This window comes from Scyliorhinus canicula, chromosome 17 (assembly GCF_902713615.1).
Source record: "Scyliorhinus canicula chromosome 17, sScyCan1.1, whole genome shotgun sequence".
NCBI classification, from domain to species: Eukaryota; Metazoa; Chordata; class Chondrichthyes; order Carcharhiniformes; family Scyliorhinidae; genus Scyliorhinus; species Scyliorhinus canicula.
Window position 1 is genome coordinate 117558277 of NC_052162.1, and position 17314 is coordinate 117575590.

Sequence of the window (17314 nt, forward strand, 5' to 3'; positions counted from 1 at the left end):
ATATTACCAGCCTTTGATACTTGGAGGAGAATAGTTTCCCTGGTCTGTTTGCTTCAGAGATTTTAAACATCAGTGTGACTGGAAAATCACCGAGACACAGACACCCGAGTGAGAGTGTTCCAGAGCACTGACTGTGTAAAGAGCTTTAACCAGTTACACAGCCTGAATAAATACCATCACACCATTCACATCAGGGACAGACCGTACACGTGTTCTGTGTGTGGGCGAGGCTTCAATTGATTGTCCAACCTGGAGAGACATAAGGAGACCCAAAACATGGAGAAATGGTGGAAATGTGGGGACTGTGAGAAGGGATTCAGATTCCCATCAGAGCTGGAGATTCATCGACGCAGTCACACTGGGGAGAGACCATTCACCTGCTCTCAGTGTGGGAAGGGATTCGCTCAGTTATCCAACCTACAGATACACCAACGAGTTCACACTGGGGAGAAACCATTTACCTGCTCTCAGTGTGGGAAAGGATTCAGTAATTTATCCCACTTGCAGATACACTGGCGAGTTCACACTGGGGAGAGGCCATTCACCTGCTCTCAGTGTGGGAAGGGATTCACTGAGTTATCCAGCCTGAAGAAACATCAGCGAGTTCACACTGGGGAGAGGCCGTTCACCTGCTCTCAGTGTGGGAAAGGATTCAGTAATTTATCCCACTTGCAGATACACTGGCGAGTTCACACTGGGGAGAGGCCATTCACCTGCTCTCAGTGTGGGAAGGGATTCAGTGAATCATCCAGCCTGATGGTGCACCAACGTGCTCACACACGAGAGAAGCCATTCACCTGCTCTTTGTGTGGGAAGGCATTCAGTAGATCATCCAACCTGCGGATACACGAGATAGTTCACACCGGGGACAGACCATTCACCTGTTCCCACTGTATGAAGGCATTCGGTGATCCATCCACCCTGCGGAGACACCAACAAGTTCACAAGTGATTAAAGGGGTTGATTCTGCTGTTATTATTTCTGTTCTCAATTACATCAAGGGCTGGTGGCACAGTGGTTCGATCCCGGCCCCGGGTCACTGTCCGTGTGGAGTTTGCACATTTTCCCCATGTCTGCGTGGGTCTCACCTCCACAAACCAAAGATGTGCAGTGTAGGTGGATTGGCTATGCTAAATTGCCCCTCAATTTGGGGAAAAAAAAGAATTGGGTACTTTAAATTAAAAACAATTACATCCAGGGCTGCATTTTGTTCTGTCGGACATTTGGTCAATGGGGATGGTTAGAGGGTTTCTTTTTGCTCGACTGGCTGGTCTCACGACTTTACCTCCGGTGGGCTGATGCTCTTTGAGCCTTGATGCAAATACCTGATTTAAAATTTCACAAGGATCACAGGGTGAAAGGGTGTTTGGAAGTTTTTTTCAATACATTTAGAGTACGCACAGACAGTGACCCGGGGCAAGGACAGGGTGTTGGGAAGTTAGAAGATATTTAGTTTGCATTTCTGGGGGCGGCATGTTGGCACAGTGGTTAGCACTTCTGCCTCACAGCCCGAGGACCCGGATTCGATTCCAACCCTGGGTCACTGTCCGTGTGGAGTTTGCACATTCTCCCCGCGTCTGCATAGGTTTCACCCCCACAACCCAAAGATGTGCAGGTTAGGTGGATTGGCCGCACTAAATTGCCCCTTAATTAGAAAAAAATAGTTGGGTATTCTAAATTTATTTTAAAAGAAAAAAAATGAGATTACTGTATTAATTAGTCACCAGTCAGTACAGTAATAAGTAGTTTGTTTGACAGAAGGTTGTTCTGATAATGCAGCATTCACTCAGTGCTGGGATGAGGAATGTAGTATGTCCTCAATCAAATTACAACTAATGAATCAATCATGAATCAGTAGTTACAGTAAAAAACTGACTTTTATTAGTTGTAAAAATGTAAAAACTAAATTGCTGTGCATAAAGAATGTGCAATGAGGATAAATGTTCTGGCAAGAGAGATCTTCAAGCTCTGATTAGCCTCAACATTTAAACTGTATGAATAAGGGATTGTATAGAATCAGATAAAGGGATAGTATGAAACAGTTCTATTGTATTCCTGTCTAAGATAATGAGAGAAGGTGGTGTCAGTAATTAGGAACCAATTAAATTAATCTGTTGACTAAATTGACCAATGGTAATTGTAATGAACTCCAATTGGCTTTATTGGTTGGCCAATTGGAGTATGAGCTCCCTCAATGATAGCTCATTGAGGTGGTCCATATAAGCACCTGTGTAGGCTTTGTGAGCAGTCTTAAGTTGACTGGACTGCTAACAGCACTGTTTGGAGCTGCTCTTGTATCTAGTTATTGGTAATAAATATTGGTGTGGTGACGGGACTCCTGCTCCTGTGAATTATTACAGTGGCGACGAGGTAAACAAAGAACTTTGCGGAGACCAACTGCCGCACTCGGAGGGAAAGCCTTGCTATTTCAAAAATGCTGTTTTTTGGGAGGTTAGATGCATTCGACCCGACTATTGAGGACTGGTCCCAGTATGCGGAGAGAATGTGTTACTTCTTCCGGGCCAATGATATACTGACGGACGAAAGGAAATGGGTTATCCTGCTGTCGGCATGCGGACCTTCAGCTTTCGACATTATACGTAGTCTGACTTATCCCGATGTGCCGGAAACAAATTCTTTCCAAGAATTAACGGAAATGATGAAAGAGCACCACGACCCAAAACCACCCCTCATTTTGTAGGTACAGATTCTACACAGCGAAGCGGGAAGACAGGGAGTTGGTCACGAATTTCCTGACCCGCCTGAGAAGGCTGGCGGAAAAATGTGAGTTCGGCCCAACGCTAAATGAAATGCTTCGGGACCGGTTAGTGTGTGGCATAAACGACCTCATAATACAGAAGCCCCTGTTAGCGGAAATGTAGTTAGACTGCAGGTAGGCGTTACAGCTCGCACTGTCCCTAGAAAAGGCAACAAGTGGGGCGCAGGAACTACAGGGCGCGCCAATGGAGGTAGATACCTGTGAGAGGGACTACCACAATGGGTCCAGCTACCAGATAACCGCTCTCAGGAAAAGCCTGAGGAACAGAGGGCCAAAGGAAAACCCGAGAACTGCCCCCAAGTCTGCTAGGACTAACTGGAGACAGAGGGAAGTACCGGCTGAGGCTCCCCCAACAGAGAAGGACCGTTTCTGGCACCAGACAGGGTGGGGTAACAGCGACAGAAACCCTAGAAGGAGGTGGCAAAAGAGGAATAGCTGGTGGGGACGCAGGGAAGTACACAACCTAGACGCCCCATCCTCCTCCGAAGGGGAACAATTATATAATATTGCGACGAAGAAAGCAGAACCTATTAAGATTACCCCCGGGTGAATGGTCGGCTGACAATAATGGAAATAGACACGGGGGCGGCCGTATCAGTAATGGGAGTGGCAGCATTTTTAAAAAATCAAAGATGGATTCCAGCCACTAACCCTAACAAAAACATCGATGAAACTTAAAACCTACACGGGGGAACCCCTGGAAGTTCTAGGCACGACTCATGTACCCGTGGAATATGGGAAACAATTGCTCAGATTACCGTTGACGATAGTAGAGGGCTCTGGACCGAGCTTAATTGGACGGAACTGGCTGAAAGACCTGAAATTAGATTGGATGAAACTTTTCCAGAGTGGAAGCGGGCAGTTGAGTGGAGTACTCCAAAAATACCCGGAGGTCTTCCAAGAAGGTTTGGGGGAAATCATAGGCGCCAAAGCAACTTTGCACGTGGATCCAGAAGCCCTTCCAAAATTTTGTAAGGCCAGGGCGGTACCTTTCACGTTAAGGAAGAAAGTAGAGGTTTGGGGCCTCACGGTAGCATGGTGGTTAGCATCAATGCTTCACAGCTCCAGGGTCCCAGGTCCCAGGTTCGATTCCCGGCTGGGTCACTGTCTGTGTGGAGTCTGTACGTCCTCCCCGTGTGTGCGTGGGTTTCCTCCGGGTGCTCCGGTTTCCTCCCACAGTCCAAAGATGTGCGGGTTAGGTGGATTGGCCATGCTAAATTGCCCGTAGTGTAAGGTTAATGGGGGGATTGTTGGGTTACGGGTATGTGGGTTTAAGTAGGGTGATCATTGCTCGGCACAACATCGAGGGCCGAAGGGCCTGTTCTGTGCTGTACTGTTCTGTGTTCTGTGTTCTGTGAAATAGAAAGGTTACGTCGCGACGGCATTATCAGACCAGTACAGTTCTCGGAATGGGCAGCGCCGGTGGTACCAATTTTGAAGCCAGACGGCTCGCTACGTCTCTGTGGAGATTTCAAACAGACGGTAAACAAATACGCACTGCTGGACAAATACCCGATCCCGAAAATAGACGACCTATATGCCAAATTGGCAGGTGGGCTTTTGTTCATGAAACTGGACATGAGCCATGCCTACCTGCAGTTAAAACTGGACAATGACTCCCAGAGGTTCGCTACGATCAACACCCTGAAGGGCCGTTTTCGTTATACTAGGCTACCTTTCGGAGTGTCATCAGCCTGCGCTATATTCCAGCGTACGATGGAAAATATTCTGCAGGGACTACCGCAGGTGGCAATTTATTTATGATGTCTTAATCACGGGTAGGACGGACAGGGAACACTTGAGGAACCTGGAGGAAGTGCTCAGGCGTTTCGCAAAGGCAGGCGTACGGCTTAAAAGAGAAAAATGTGTTTTTCTGGCCCCACAAGTGACATACCTGGGATATAAAATAGACGAGTCAGGCTTACTCCCATTGGAAGACAGAGTAAGGGCAATAAAAGAAGCACCAGCTCCTACCACGGTCCAGGAGCTACGATCATTTCTAGGGTTGGTAACCTATTATGGCAAATTTATTGAAAATAGTGCGTCCATCCTAGAACCCCTCCACCAGCTACTAAAAAAGGGGCAAGAATGGAAATGGTCCGCCCGCCAAAACCGAGCATTTAGGGACATTAAGGAACAGCTGTCATCCGAAAATGTCCTAGAGCATTATGAACCAAGGAAGGAGTTGATGGTCACTTGTGATGCATCCCCTTACGGGGTAGGAGCCGTCTTAGCCCATAGAGGAAGGAATGGGGAAGAACGGCCAATAGCCTATGCTTCGAGGACCTTGGCGATGGCTGAGACGAAGTACGCCCAAATCGAGAAGGAAGGACTGGCGGTGATATTCGCAGTAACAAAATTTCACCAGTATCTGTACGGGTGGAAATTCACCATAGTGACGGACCAGAAGCCGTTATTAGGGTTATTAAAAGAAGACAAGTCAATACCCCAGATTGCATCAGCTAGAATCCAACGTTGGGCGTTGCTAATGGCGTGTATAGATATGTTCGGGAGAACAGACCGGGAACGCGAGTAGCAAATGCAGATGCTTTGAGCAGACTTCCCCTCCCGGACACCCCGCCGCCAATACCGAAAGTAGAGGAGACAGTAATGACTCTAAATTTTTTGGACACCCGACCAGTGGACGGACAACATATTCTGTTGTGGACCCAAAAAGACCTCGTTTTAGCCAAGATGAAGCATGTACTGCTAACAGGGGAACTGGAAAGACCAGTGGAGCCCCAGTTGCACCCATACTGAAGCAGAAGGGACCAAATAACCATTGAAGACTGTATCCTATTATGGGGAGCCCGGGTAATAGTCCTAGCTCAGGGCCGTCGGGCAATCTTAACCGAGTTACATCACGGACACCCAGGGGTGTCTAAAATGAAGGTGCTAGCTCGAAGCTACGTTTGGTGGCCAGGATTGGACACAGACATAGCAGCTTTGGTACGTCGGTGCCAGGAGTGCTAACAGGGGCAAAGAGTGCCACCAGTTGCGCTATTGCACCCATGGGAATGGCCAGGCAGACCATGGACCCGCCTGCATATTGACCACGCCGGCCCTTTCATGCGCTCAATGTTTTTGGTGATAGTGGACGCCCACTCCAAATGGTTGGATGTCCACCGGGTAAACGTGGCAAGCACAGCATCAACAATTGAAAAGCTCAGGGCCTCGTTTGCAACACATGGATTTCCGGAGGTATTGGTGTCGGACAACGGAACGGCATTCACAAGTGGGGAATTTGGAAAATCCCTAAAGGAAAACGGAGTCCGCCACATTAAAACGGCCCCTTACCATCCAGCGTCCAACGGCCTGGCAGAGAGAGCGGTCCAGACACTAAAAGCAGGACTCAAGAAGCAGCCGGCAGCGTCAATGGACACAAAGCTCTCCCGCTGGCTGTTTGATTACAGGACCACACTGCATTCCACAACGGGCATACTGTCAGCTGAACTCTTAATGGGAAGGCGGCTGCGAACGAGGCTGAGTCGCCTTTTCCCAGATTTAACGGGAAAGTGGAGAAACAACAGGAGGCCCAACGCAGGGGGCATGATAATAGTCGGCAGCAGAGACATTTTCAGGTGGGGGCACCGGTTTGGGTCAAGAATGATGGGAATAGACCAACGTGGGTCAAAGGAAAGGTAGAGTCCCAAACAGGGCCCATATCCTATGAAGTTCCGATAGGAGGTAAGGTGCTGAAGAAACACAGAGACCAAATAAGGGCAGCGGAACCACACCTGGAGGCAGGCGAAGCAGGACCACCTCAAGCTGGGATAGCCCAGACGGAAAAGATACCCACATTCCAGCCCCGAGCAATTTCTCCAGACCCCGTCATCCAGTCGTCGGAGATGGACACGTTCGACGAGGCCGCCGCGACACCTCTCCCCGAGGAGGAGGAAGAACATGTTCCAAGGAGGTTGTCAAGGAAAAGACGGGCACCTATAAGGTACATCCCGCCCACGTCGGAGAACGACCCGGCGGACAACACAGAGGTGACAGACCCGGACATGAGGAGCAGGAAGAAGCTCAGAGGAATGCTAGCTGGCAGGAATTCCTCGGACCTTGGGGGGGGGAGGGGTGTAATGACCTCCAATTAGCATTATTGGTTGGCCAATTGGAGTATGAGCTCCCTCAATGATAGCTCATTGAGGGGGCCCATATAAGCACCTGTGTAGGCTTTGCGATCCTGTCTTAAGTTGACTGGAATGCTAGCAGCACTGTTTGGAGCTGCTCTTGTATCTAGTTATTGGAAATAAATATTGGTCTGGTGACGGGACTCCTGCCTCCTGTGGATTATTACAAGTAGGCTGCAATTAAGTTACTGTGAAAAGCCCCTGGTTGCCACATTCCGGCGCCTGTTCGGGGAGGCTGGTATGGGAATTGAACCGTGCTGCTGGCCTGCCTGGGCCTGCTTTAAAGGCCAGCGATTTAGCCCAGTGTGCTAAACCAGCCCCTAAATGAAATGAAAATCACTTATTGTCACAAGTAAACTACAAATGAAATTACTGTGAAAAGCCCGTAGTCGCCACATTCCGGTGCCTGTTTGGGGAGGCTGGTATGGGTAGTGAAGCTACTGAGCCAGTGATGGACATTGGACTCCCCCACCCAGAATACATTCTGTGTCCTTGACTCAAAGTGATGTTCAGCATTAAGGAATATTGATTCACCAGCGGGATGGGGCGGTAGGTGATAATCAGCAGGAGGTTTCCTTGCCCATATTTTACCCGATGTCACGAGACCTCTTGGGGTCCAGAGTCGATGTGGAGAACTCCCAATGTCACTCCCTTCCAACTGTATCCCACTGTCTACACAGATCCCACGGTCCACACAAATTGCTGAACTCGGAGGGAAAAAGCAACATGATGGAATTTCTTCTCAAAGTCCAATTCCTCACAGGCAGCTCTCAAAATCCAGATGGATCGCCAGCAATCAGCAGTGTGGTTCCTGACCAAGTTAACCTGACCTCAGATATGGAAAACCTTTGAAGCCGTCACAGATCCTATCCCAGGGTCCAGATTGTACACAATCCAATCGGAATTTTATACAGCAACAGGAAGCACAACCACTTAACCAAGGAAACCTGGGAAGACTGTGTGACCTGGGAAAGAAGATCTCTTGGGAAGGTTCAAAGAAAGTGAATCAACCAATAGTAAAGTGAACTCTTGTTGACAACAGCACTGGGACTCTCGAGCAAGCTGAACTTTCAAACATCTGATATGACCATCAATTCACTCGAGACACGAGAGGAAGTAAACTGTGGTTTTAATAGACATACAACTGAGCCTGCCTGCGACCAGAAGAACTGAGGGCAGACTCACAAGACCGCAGCACTTTATACTTCCGGTAGTGGGAGGGGCCATGGGCGGAACCAAGGATGGAGCCCTGTACAAGCTCCTCATCTCCCCCTGTGGGCAGAGTCACGCAACAGCTCACAGACATAGCCCACAAGGACACAATGCTATATAGTGTGAATTAAGCATTATACATTCACCACAACCTCATTGTCACATTGGGTTAGTTTTGTTCAGGGTTAAGCTTATAGTATTGCCAAAGTGATATGTTTTATTGTAAAATGGGAAAAAGAGAAACTATTATCTGAACAGTGTGTAATAAAGACATTGTTACCGTGTTTATAATGTTCAAATATGTTGTAGCATGAAAGGATTCTGAAAACATGCTTACTTCAGAAGCTTTATTCCTTGGGGATGGGAGGGCATGTGATGACCCAGGTACTTTGTGAAATATCTTTAATAATTTAATAGTAAAATTAATAATAATTATTAGTATTGTTTTTTTATTAATTTGGGAAAATACTTTTTTGTGCAATGAACCCTTTAAGACCCAAAGTGAAACTGGAGATTCTTTTGAAGGAGAGGAATTGATTTCTTGGTTATGAGGTCATCAGTTCCAAGAAATGACCAAGTGACCTGAGGTTGCTCTGGGAACGTAAAGCTGAAGAAGCCAAGGCTGAATAGACAGGTAATCGTATATTCAGTTACACTTTCCGTCCCACTGAAGCAGGTTCGGTTGCTGGGGGTAAAGGACAGACACAGTTAATAAGGAAACCTGCAGTTCAAAACAGAATGTGGAGCTTCCAACAGCTCCGGGTGTTGAAGCAGTGCACTGAGAATACAGCAAGGACTGTGTTACGTCGCGTGTTACACAGTTGGAAAGGACAGTTAGCTGAAGGCTAGGAGAGCAGGGGGTTGTGGATCGGAAAACACCACTTGCTTCTATTTCAGTTATGCGAAATCCAACCATACAGTTTAAAGAGGTCATAAAATTGAGTCTCTGGGGACATAAGAGCGTCACAACCCGAAAGAGAGAGCATTTACAGACGTGCACTTTGTTGCTGTTCACAATATTCACGAACCTTGGCTAGAATGCGGCTGTTGGTGGAAGTCACTCAAAGGCCAAGTCCATTGGGTGGGAAGTGAGGGATCCGACATTGCAGAGGGAGATTGGGAAGACTGTGAGATTGTCCATAGTGCAACATTTCCACAGGAAGTAATGTGAAGGCTCAGAACAATGTGGGATGTATCTTTGTTGTGCTGACTATTAAAGTGAAATTTCTCTTGTTCTGTGAAATATCCAGTCCCTGTTAAGTCAGGTTTGTGTCGATTTTAGTTGGTTTGTCAGAGTGAAAGTTTGAAAATGTGAAATTTTGTCCATTGGTTTTCTTTCCATTGGAGATTCCTTTCATTTAATAAGTTATAAATCTCTACAGAGATGGTAACAATAGTCAGAGAGGCATTAGGGCAGTGGAGGAGGACATTCTACCTATCGGGTCCATGCTAACCCTGTGTAAATCATCCATTCAGCCCCATTCGCGCCTTCTGTCCCCGTACCCCTGTAAGTTTATTGCCTTCAAGCCCCCATCCAATTTCCTTTTGATATCTGGGAAAGGTGAGAGGAACCAAAGGAAATCCAGTTTAATCTGGCACATCCGCTGTTTATTATTAAGACCTGGAAGATAATAAGGTGTTTAGTTAATAAACAAGTCGAACCTGGATCAGGTCAATAAAATGGGGACATTCAATGGGTTTGATGTGTATCTGAGATGCTGAATCTTTATGTAAACACGTTAAAATCTTTGAAATAGACAGACAGACAAACATTAGAACTGTCCCAGTCCCCATTAAAACACATTTACGGGAAGTTTAATAAGGGGGTCTCCTCTGCCACTCATTCAGCTCCTGGCTGATCCACACCTCGACTCCATGCTCCTGTCTTTGCTGCTCTTTGCACAGGGTTGGGTTGATGAGGGACGGAAGCTGGCGAGGTGAGACTGGGGGAGAGGAACCACAGCCAAATAAACCACAGGTGAACCGTGCAGGAGGCAGGTCCTCCCCGGAAGGGGGAGAGCATCCTGAAATGTAACAAGAATTCTGTCAGTCAGTGGCTAACTAGGCAATATGTTGTGATGAGGTTTTAGAAATAGACCCTGGGCAGACTCGTTCACTGGAGCTCCACTATGAATCTATCCAACAGCCAAAGTGACCTCTAACGTTGGAAAATAGATGCTGCCGTCAAAGGATGCTGTGAAAATCCCCTAGTTGCCACACACCGGTGCCTGTTCAGGTACACTGAGGGAGAATTCGGAGTGTCCAATTCACCTAACAGCACAACTTTCAGGACTTGTAAGAGGAAACTGGAGCACCCAGAGGAAACCCACGCAGACACAGGGAGAACGTGCAGACTCCTCATAGACAGTGACCCAAGCCGGGAATCAATCCTCGGTCCCTAGCAATGTGAAGCAAAAATGCTAACCACTGTGTTACTGTGCTGCTTGGAGATGCGACACACTGCTGCCACTGCGTATCAATGGTGGAGATGGTGAACGGGGTGCTGATCATGTGCCTACTTTGGCCTGTATAAAACAAACTCTCCGATTTGAATAAAACAGTCCGATAATTAAGCACTTTAAAGAATTGATTAAAACCTGATAAAGTTAAATAATCCAGTCCACTTGAAAAAAAAATCTGCTCTTCAAAGATATATTGGTACAAATTACATGAATTCTTTGTAGTTGAATTGAGGACCTTGACTCCTCACACGGACACCTGGCTGACAAGAGGCACTGGTTAGACAATAGCTGGAAACAATGAGCTGAAACGTTTTTCTGGGAGTGGAACTGTTTCTCTTTAACCCAGAATCGACTATGTGAGAGTTAAAGGCAATACCAGGCTAAATCAAATTGAATATACAGCACAGAAACAGCCCAACCAATCCATGCCAGTGTTTATACTTCAGTTGAGCCTCCTCTCATGCTTTCCCATCTGACTTAATCAGTGTATCCCTCTGTTCATTTCTCCACATTACCACCACTCTCTGGGTAAGAAGCTTCTCCTGAATTCCTGATTAGATTATCTCACATTCATAGCTTCTAGTTTATGTCTTACTATTACAAGTGAAAGATTTTTCATGTGCATCAAAATCTTTCATAATTTACAGCCCTCCATTAGCTCCTAAGCCTTGTATTTTGATGAGAGCAGTGACCCGGCCTATGCATCGCCTCCTGATAGGTTTAACCTCTCACACTAAAAATCTAAAGACAAAAATGCCTGGTTCACACTTGAGCTCAGCGCAGTGAGAGCAGGGATGGAGTTACAAGGGAGCCCGAGAACAGCAGATTCACTGAGATTGGGTGGGCTGGTCGGATCTGTGTGAATAAACTGGTTCATCAGACTGCCAATGATCGGGGACTTGGTGTTAGAACATAGAACAGTACAGCACAGAACAGGTCCTTCGGCCCTCGATGTTGTGCCGAGCAATGATCACCCTACTCAAACCCACGTATCCACCCTATACCCGTAACCCAACAACCCCCAACCTTACTTTTTAGGACACTACGGGCAATTTAGCATGGCCAATCCACCTAACCCGCACATCTTTGGACTGTGGGAGGAAACCGGAGCACCCGGAGGAAACCCACGCACACACGGGGAGGACGTGCAGACTCCACACAGACAGTGACCCAGCCGGGAATCGAACCTGGGACCCTGGAGCTGTGAAGCATTTGTGCTAACCACCATGCTACCATGCTGCCCTGGAACACACAGTGTTCTGGGTAGTGGAGGAGCCCAAGTGACAGCCTTCAATAACAGATTAATTGGCATTTATACAGCACATTTAATGTAATTAAACATCCCAAGGTGTTTCACAGGGGCATTGTAAATCCAGGTTTCACAAATGATTTGATAAAATTGTCCAAGCTCATGTGACAGAAAGCACTGCTTCGTTCTGTCTCCGCCTCCACACACTCCTTCCCTATTGATTGTAACACGAATTCATCCCTCAATACTTCTGCTTTTCCCCCAATCCTCCTCTCCTCAAAGGGCTGACTCTTGGGTTCAGCTTCACTCTCAGCTATTACCCTCCCCAATATGTCACCCAGGTGTCTGATGTTAACAAACTGTTTTCTACGGGGGATGTCAGAATCAAACCCAGTGACATGTACATTGTGTCCGGAATGGGGTCACTGCCCCCCACTCCCACTTTCATCCCAGTCCCAGGGGTTTGGAGACTGGTTTGAAGAGGGGTAATGGCGGCTGAATCACCCATAATGCCCCTCGCCGGAGAAACCACTCTGTCCACCGGGCGCGGAATGGGCCGGGACTGCGCATGTCCAAAGGAAGCTATGCACATGAGCTGTGGCGTTTATTCCTATTGATGTCAGAATGGCATCCATGATGACGTCACATCCGTTAACCATTTTTCTGTCGGCCAGCAACCAATGGGAAGAGTTGGAGGACCGGAAGGACTCTGGTCCTCCAGCCAATCAGAGCGCGGACTTTGTGTTAACCAGGTTTCGGCTTCATAGAGACTGAAAAATCCTGCTGTGCCCAACATCTGTGAGTAAAACACTTTCTTTTCTCCCCCTTTCCATTTCTTTTCTCATTCTCACCTTCAATTGGTCACTTGCAGCAAATGAAGGGAAAGGAAGTGAATCCAGGGAGGGTGCAGACTCTGGAAAGCTTGGCCCAGGTCTCTCTCTCTCTTAAAGACATTGACATCCTTTGCGCCCTCAGCTTGCCACATTTATTTGTCTGGCTAAAAGGATGCATAGAATTTACAGTGCAGAAGGAGACCAATTGGCCCATTGAGTCTGCACCAGCCCTTGGAAAGAGCACTCTACTTAAGCCCACCTCATCCCCCTAACCCAGTAATCTCACCTAAACATTTTGCACACAAAGGGCAATTTATCATGGCCAATTCACCTAACTTGCACATCTTTGGACTGTAAGAGGAAACTGGAGGACAGTGAGAGCCTTTTTCCTCAGTTGGTAATGTCTAGCACAAGGGGACATAACTTTAAATTGAGGGGAGATACCTATAGGACAGATGTTAGAGGTAGGTTCTTTACTCAGAGAGTAGTATGGTCATTGGATAAACATATGGATGATAAGGGAATAGTGTAGATGGGCTTTAGGGTGGTTTCACAGGTCGGCGCAACATCAAGGACTGAAGGGCCTGTACTGCTCTGTAATATTCTCTGGAGCACCCAGAGGAAACCCACACAGACGGGGAGAAAATGCTGACTCCGCACAGGCAGTGAACCAAACCGCAAATCGAACCTGGGACCCTGGAGCTGTGAAGCAACTGGGCTAACAACTGTGCTACCTTGCTGCCCCTGATGGTCTCTTTTCTAGTGTTCACAATAAAAGGGCTGGTTTCCCGAGGAGATGGCTGACATGTAAGGGGACAGAGAATTAATTGAAATAAGTGTAATGTTGTTATATTATACAGATTAGATATATTATTGGTTCTGTAATAAAGTACATTTATTATTATTTCTAGTTGTGTAATATCGTACTGAAGAGCTTCATTTCCAGAAGAGAAAATGCTGAAAAATCTCAGCCAGTCTGGCAGCACCTGTGAGGAGAGAAAAGAGCTATTGTTTTTGAGTCCAGATGACCCTTTGTCAAAGCTAAAAAGGATAGAAAGTGGGAGACATTTATACCATCGGGCGAGGGAAAGAAAGATCAGTCATAACTACAGAAACAAAGGAAAAAGAAGGGCAGCACAGTGGTTAGCATTGTGGTTTCATAGCGCAGGGTCCCGAGTTTAATTCCCGGCTTGGGTCACCGTGTGGAGTCTGCACGTTTTCCCCCGTGTCTGTGTGGCTTTTCTCCGAGTTCTCCGGTTCCTTCCCAAAAGTCCCGAAAGATGTGCTGTTAGGTCATTTGGACATTCTGAATTCTCCCTCTGTGTACCCGAACACGTGCCGGAATGTGGCGACTAGGGGCTTTTCACAGTAACTTAATTGCAGTGTTGATGTAATTCTACCTGTGACTATAAAGATTATTTAAAAAATAAAGATTATAATGGCAGTCCCCAGAGAGAATAAAAAGTGAGAAAGACTAAACAGCAGAGAAACTAAAATCAGAAGGTAAGCTGTGACAGGTGTAGATGTGGGGGGAGGGGGGCATTGTTGGGAGAGAGATAAAATGAGAAAAAGGAGGGAAGTGGGAAGCAAAGTAGACAAAGGGTAAAGAAAGGGGGGATAAGATAGGGGGAAAGCGTGAGGGGGAAATATATATATGAAGAAAGACAAGAAAGAAATAACAGGTAATGGACAGTTCAAATGAAATGGAAAGAAAACAAAGAGATTGAGGTGGGGTAGAGCAAATCATCTGAAGTTGTTGAATCCGATATTGAGACCAGAAGGCTGTAGCATGCCTAACCGGAGGATGATATGCTGTTCCTCCCGTTTGCGTTGAGCGTCACTGGGACATTGCAATAAGCCAAGGGCAGGCATGGAAGCAGGGTCTTGTGTAAAAATGGCCAGCAGGGTGGCACAGTGGTTAATCTCTGCTGCCTCACGGCGCCAAGGTGTCAGGTTCAATCCCGGCTCTGAGTCAATGACCATGTGGAGTCTGCACATTTTCCCCGTGTCTGCTTGGCATTGGCCCCTACAACCCAAAGATGTGCATGTAGGAGGATTGGCACGGTAAAATTGTCCCATAATATGAAAAAATGAATTGGGTACTCCAAATTTATATAAATAAATAAAATGGCAAGCAACAGAAAGGTCAGGGCCCTGAATGCGCTCAGGCTAAAGGTGCTCAGCAAAGCGACCACTGCCATCTAGAAGGACAAGAGCAGCAGATACCTGGGAACCCCACCGCCTGGAGGTTCCCTTACAAGTCACTCACCAGACCGACTTGGAAATATATCGCCGTTCCTTCACTGTCGCTGGGACAACATCCTGGAACTCCCTCGCTAACAGCACAGTGGGTGTGCAAGGAGGCCACTTACCACCACTTTCTGAAGGGCAACTCGGGATGGGCAACAAATACTGGTCGAACCAGCGACGCCCAAATCCAGTAAATTCATTTATTTTTTAAAAATTTTAGAAGACGCAATTAGTTTTTTCTAATTAAGGGGCAATTTAGCATGGCTAATTCCCTGGCCCTGCACATCGTTTTACGTTGTGGCGGTGAGACCCATGCAGACACGGGGAGAATGTGCAGACTCCACACGGACATGACACGGGGCCGGGATCTTCAATGAATTTAAAGACAATGTAGTGAAGCTTTGGAATTCTCTACTCCAGAGGATTGTGCGGACTCAGTCATCAAGTATTTTCAAGACAGAGATTGACATGTTTCTGGATATTGAAGATGGTGAGGGAGATGGGGGATAGTGTGGGAAAGTGGTGCTGAGGTAGTTCGGCCACTGATTCCATTGAATGGTTAAGCAGGCTCGATGGGCTGAATGGCCAACTGCAGCTCCTGTTTGTTATGATCTCTGTGTCCAGGACAGGCAGCAGTGAGCGGGGATCTGTCAATCAGCCTGAATCAGCACCTTCAGGAGAATTGGGAGGGTGAATATTAGATACAGCAGAGTGAGAATGGAGGGAGAGTGTGTGGGATGGAGATTTACAGCTTTTGGGAACGAGAGAGGACAGAATGTTGCTGAGAAATTAAAATAATCTGTTCTGAATTTCTATCCTGGATTGACAGTGATGTCTTTTGTAAACTCCGTTTACAGGATGTTAAAAGGATGGGATTTACAGACAGAAATCTCAAACGTCACGTCTCGTTCTGACAGTCACTCAATTCATCGGCCATTATCTAGAAGGAGAAATGTTCGCCCAACCTGTTGGCTTCAAAAGATTTTAAACATCAGTGTAACTGGAAAAGCACAGAGACACACACACCCGAGTGAGAGTGTTCCAGAGCACTGCCTGTGGAAAGAGCTTTAACCAGTTACACAGCCTGAAAAAACATCACACCATTCACAGTGGGGAGAGACCGTACACGTGTTCTGTGTGTGGACGAGGCTTCAACTGATTGTCCGACCTGGAGAGACTCGAGGAAACCCAAAATATGGAGAAACGGTGGAAATGTGGGGACTGTGGGAAGGGATACAGAATCCCATCTCAGCTGGAGGTTCACCGACGCAGTCACACTGGGGAGAGGCCATTCACCTGCTCTCAATGTGAGAAGGGATTCACTGAGTTATCCAGCCTGAAGAAACACCAGCGAATTCACACTGGGGAGAGGCCGTTCACCTGCTCTCAGTGTGGGAAGGTATTCACTCAATTATCCAGCCTGAAGAAACACTAGCGAGTTCACACTGGGGAGAAACCGTTCACCTGCTCCCAGTGTGGGAAGGGATTCAGTGATTCCTTCAACCTGCGGACACACCAGCGAGTTCACACTGGGGAGAGGCCGTTCACCTGCTCTCAGTGTGGTAAGGGGTTCACTTACTTATCCAGCCTGAAGGAACACCAGCGAGCTCACACTGGGGAGAGGCTGTTCACCTGCTCTCAGTGTGGTAAGGGATTCACTTACTTATCCAACCTGCAGAGACACCAGCAAATTCACACTGGGGAGAAGCCATTTACCTGCTCTCAGTGTGGTAAGGGATTCACTGACTTATCCAACCTGCAGAGACACCAGCGAATTCACACTGGGGAGAAGCCATTTACCTGCTCTCAGTGTGGTAAGGGATTCACTTACTTATCCAACCTGCAGACACACCAGCGAGTTCACACTGGGGAGAGGCCGTTCACCTGCTCCCAGTGTGGGAAGGGATACTGTGTTCCCTCGTCCCTGCTGAAACACCAACAAGTTCACAAGTGATCACAGTGATGGATTCTGCTGTTATTGTTTCTGCTTCAATTACATCCAAGACTGCATTTCGTGTTCTCTTCTCTTTCCGTCTCAGGGATTCTGAGACAGGAAAAGTGATGCAAACGAGAAATATTAAAAATTAATTAGATCAAAGGAAGAGGCTCATAATGTGGCTGGTTTAGTTCACTCAGCTAAATCGCTGGCTTTTAAAGCAGACCAAGTAGGCCAGCAGCACGGTTCGATTCCCGTACCAGCCTCCCCGGACAGGCGCTGTAATGTGGCGACTAGGGGATTTTCACAGTAACTTCATTGAAGCCTACTCATGACAATAAGCGATTTTCATTTCATTTCAAGTGGCCCAAATAGTAGCAAGCCTGAGGATTGGGAACTTGTTTAGAATTCAGCAAAGGAGGACCAATAAACTGATGAAGAGAAAATAGAATATGAGAGC

General features: G+C 47.1%; 1 pseudogene; it reads left to right on the forward strand.

Moving 5' to 3' along the window:
- The first annotated feature begins 294 nt into the window (after nucleotides 1–294).
- LOC119951553 lies at nucleotides 295–17082 on the forward strand (annotated as a pseudogene).
- Nucleotides 17083–17314: the final 232 nt, after the last annotated feature.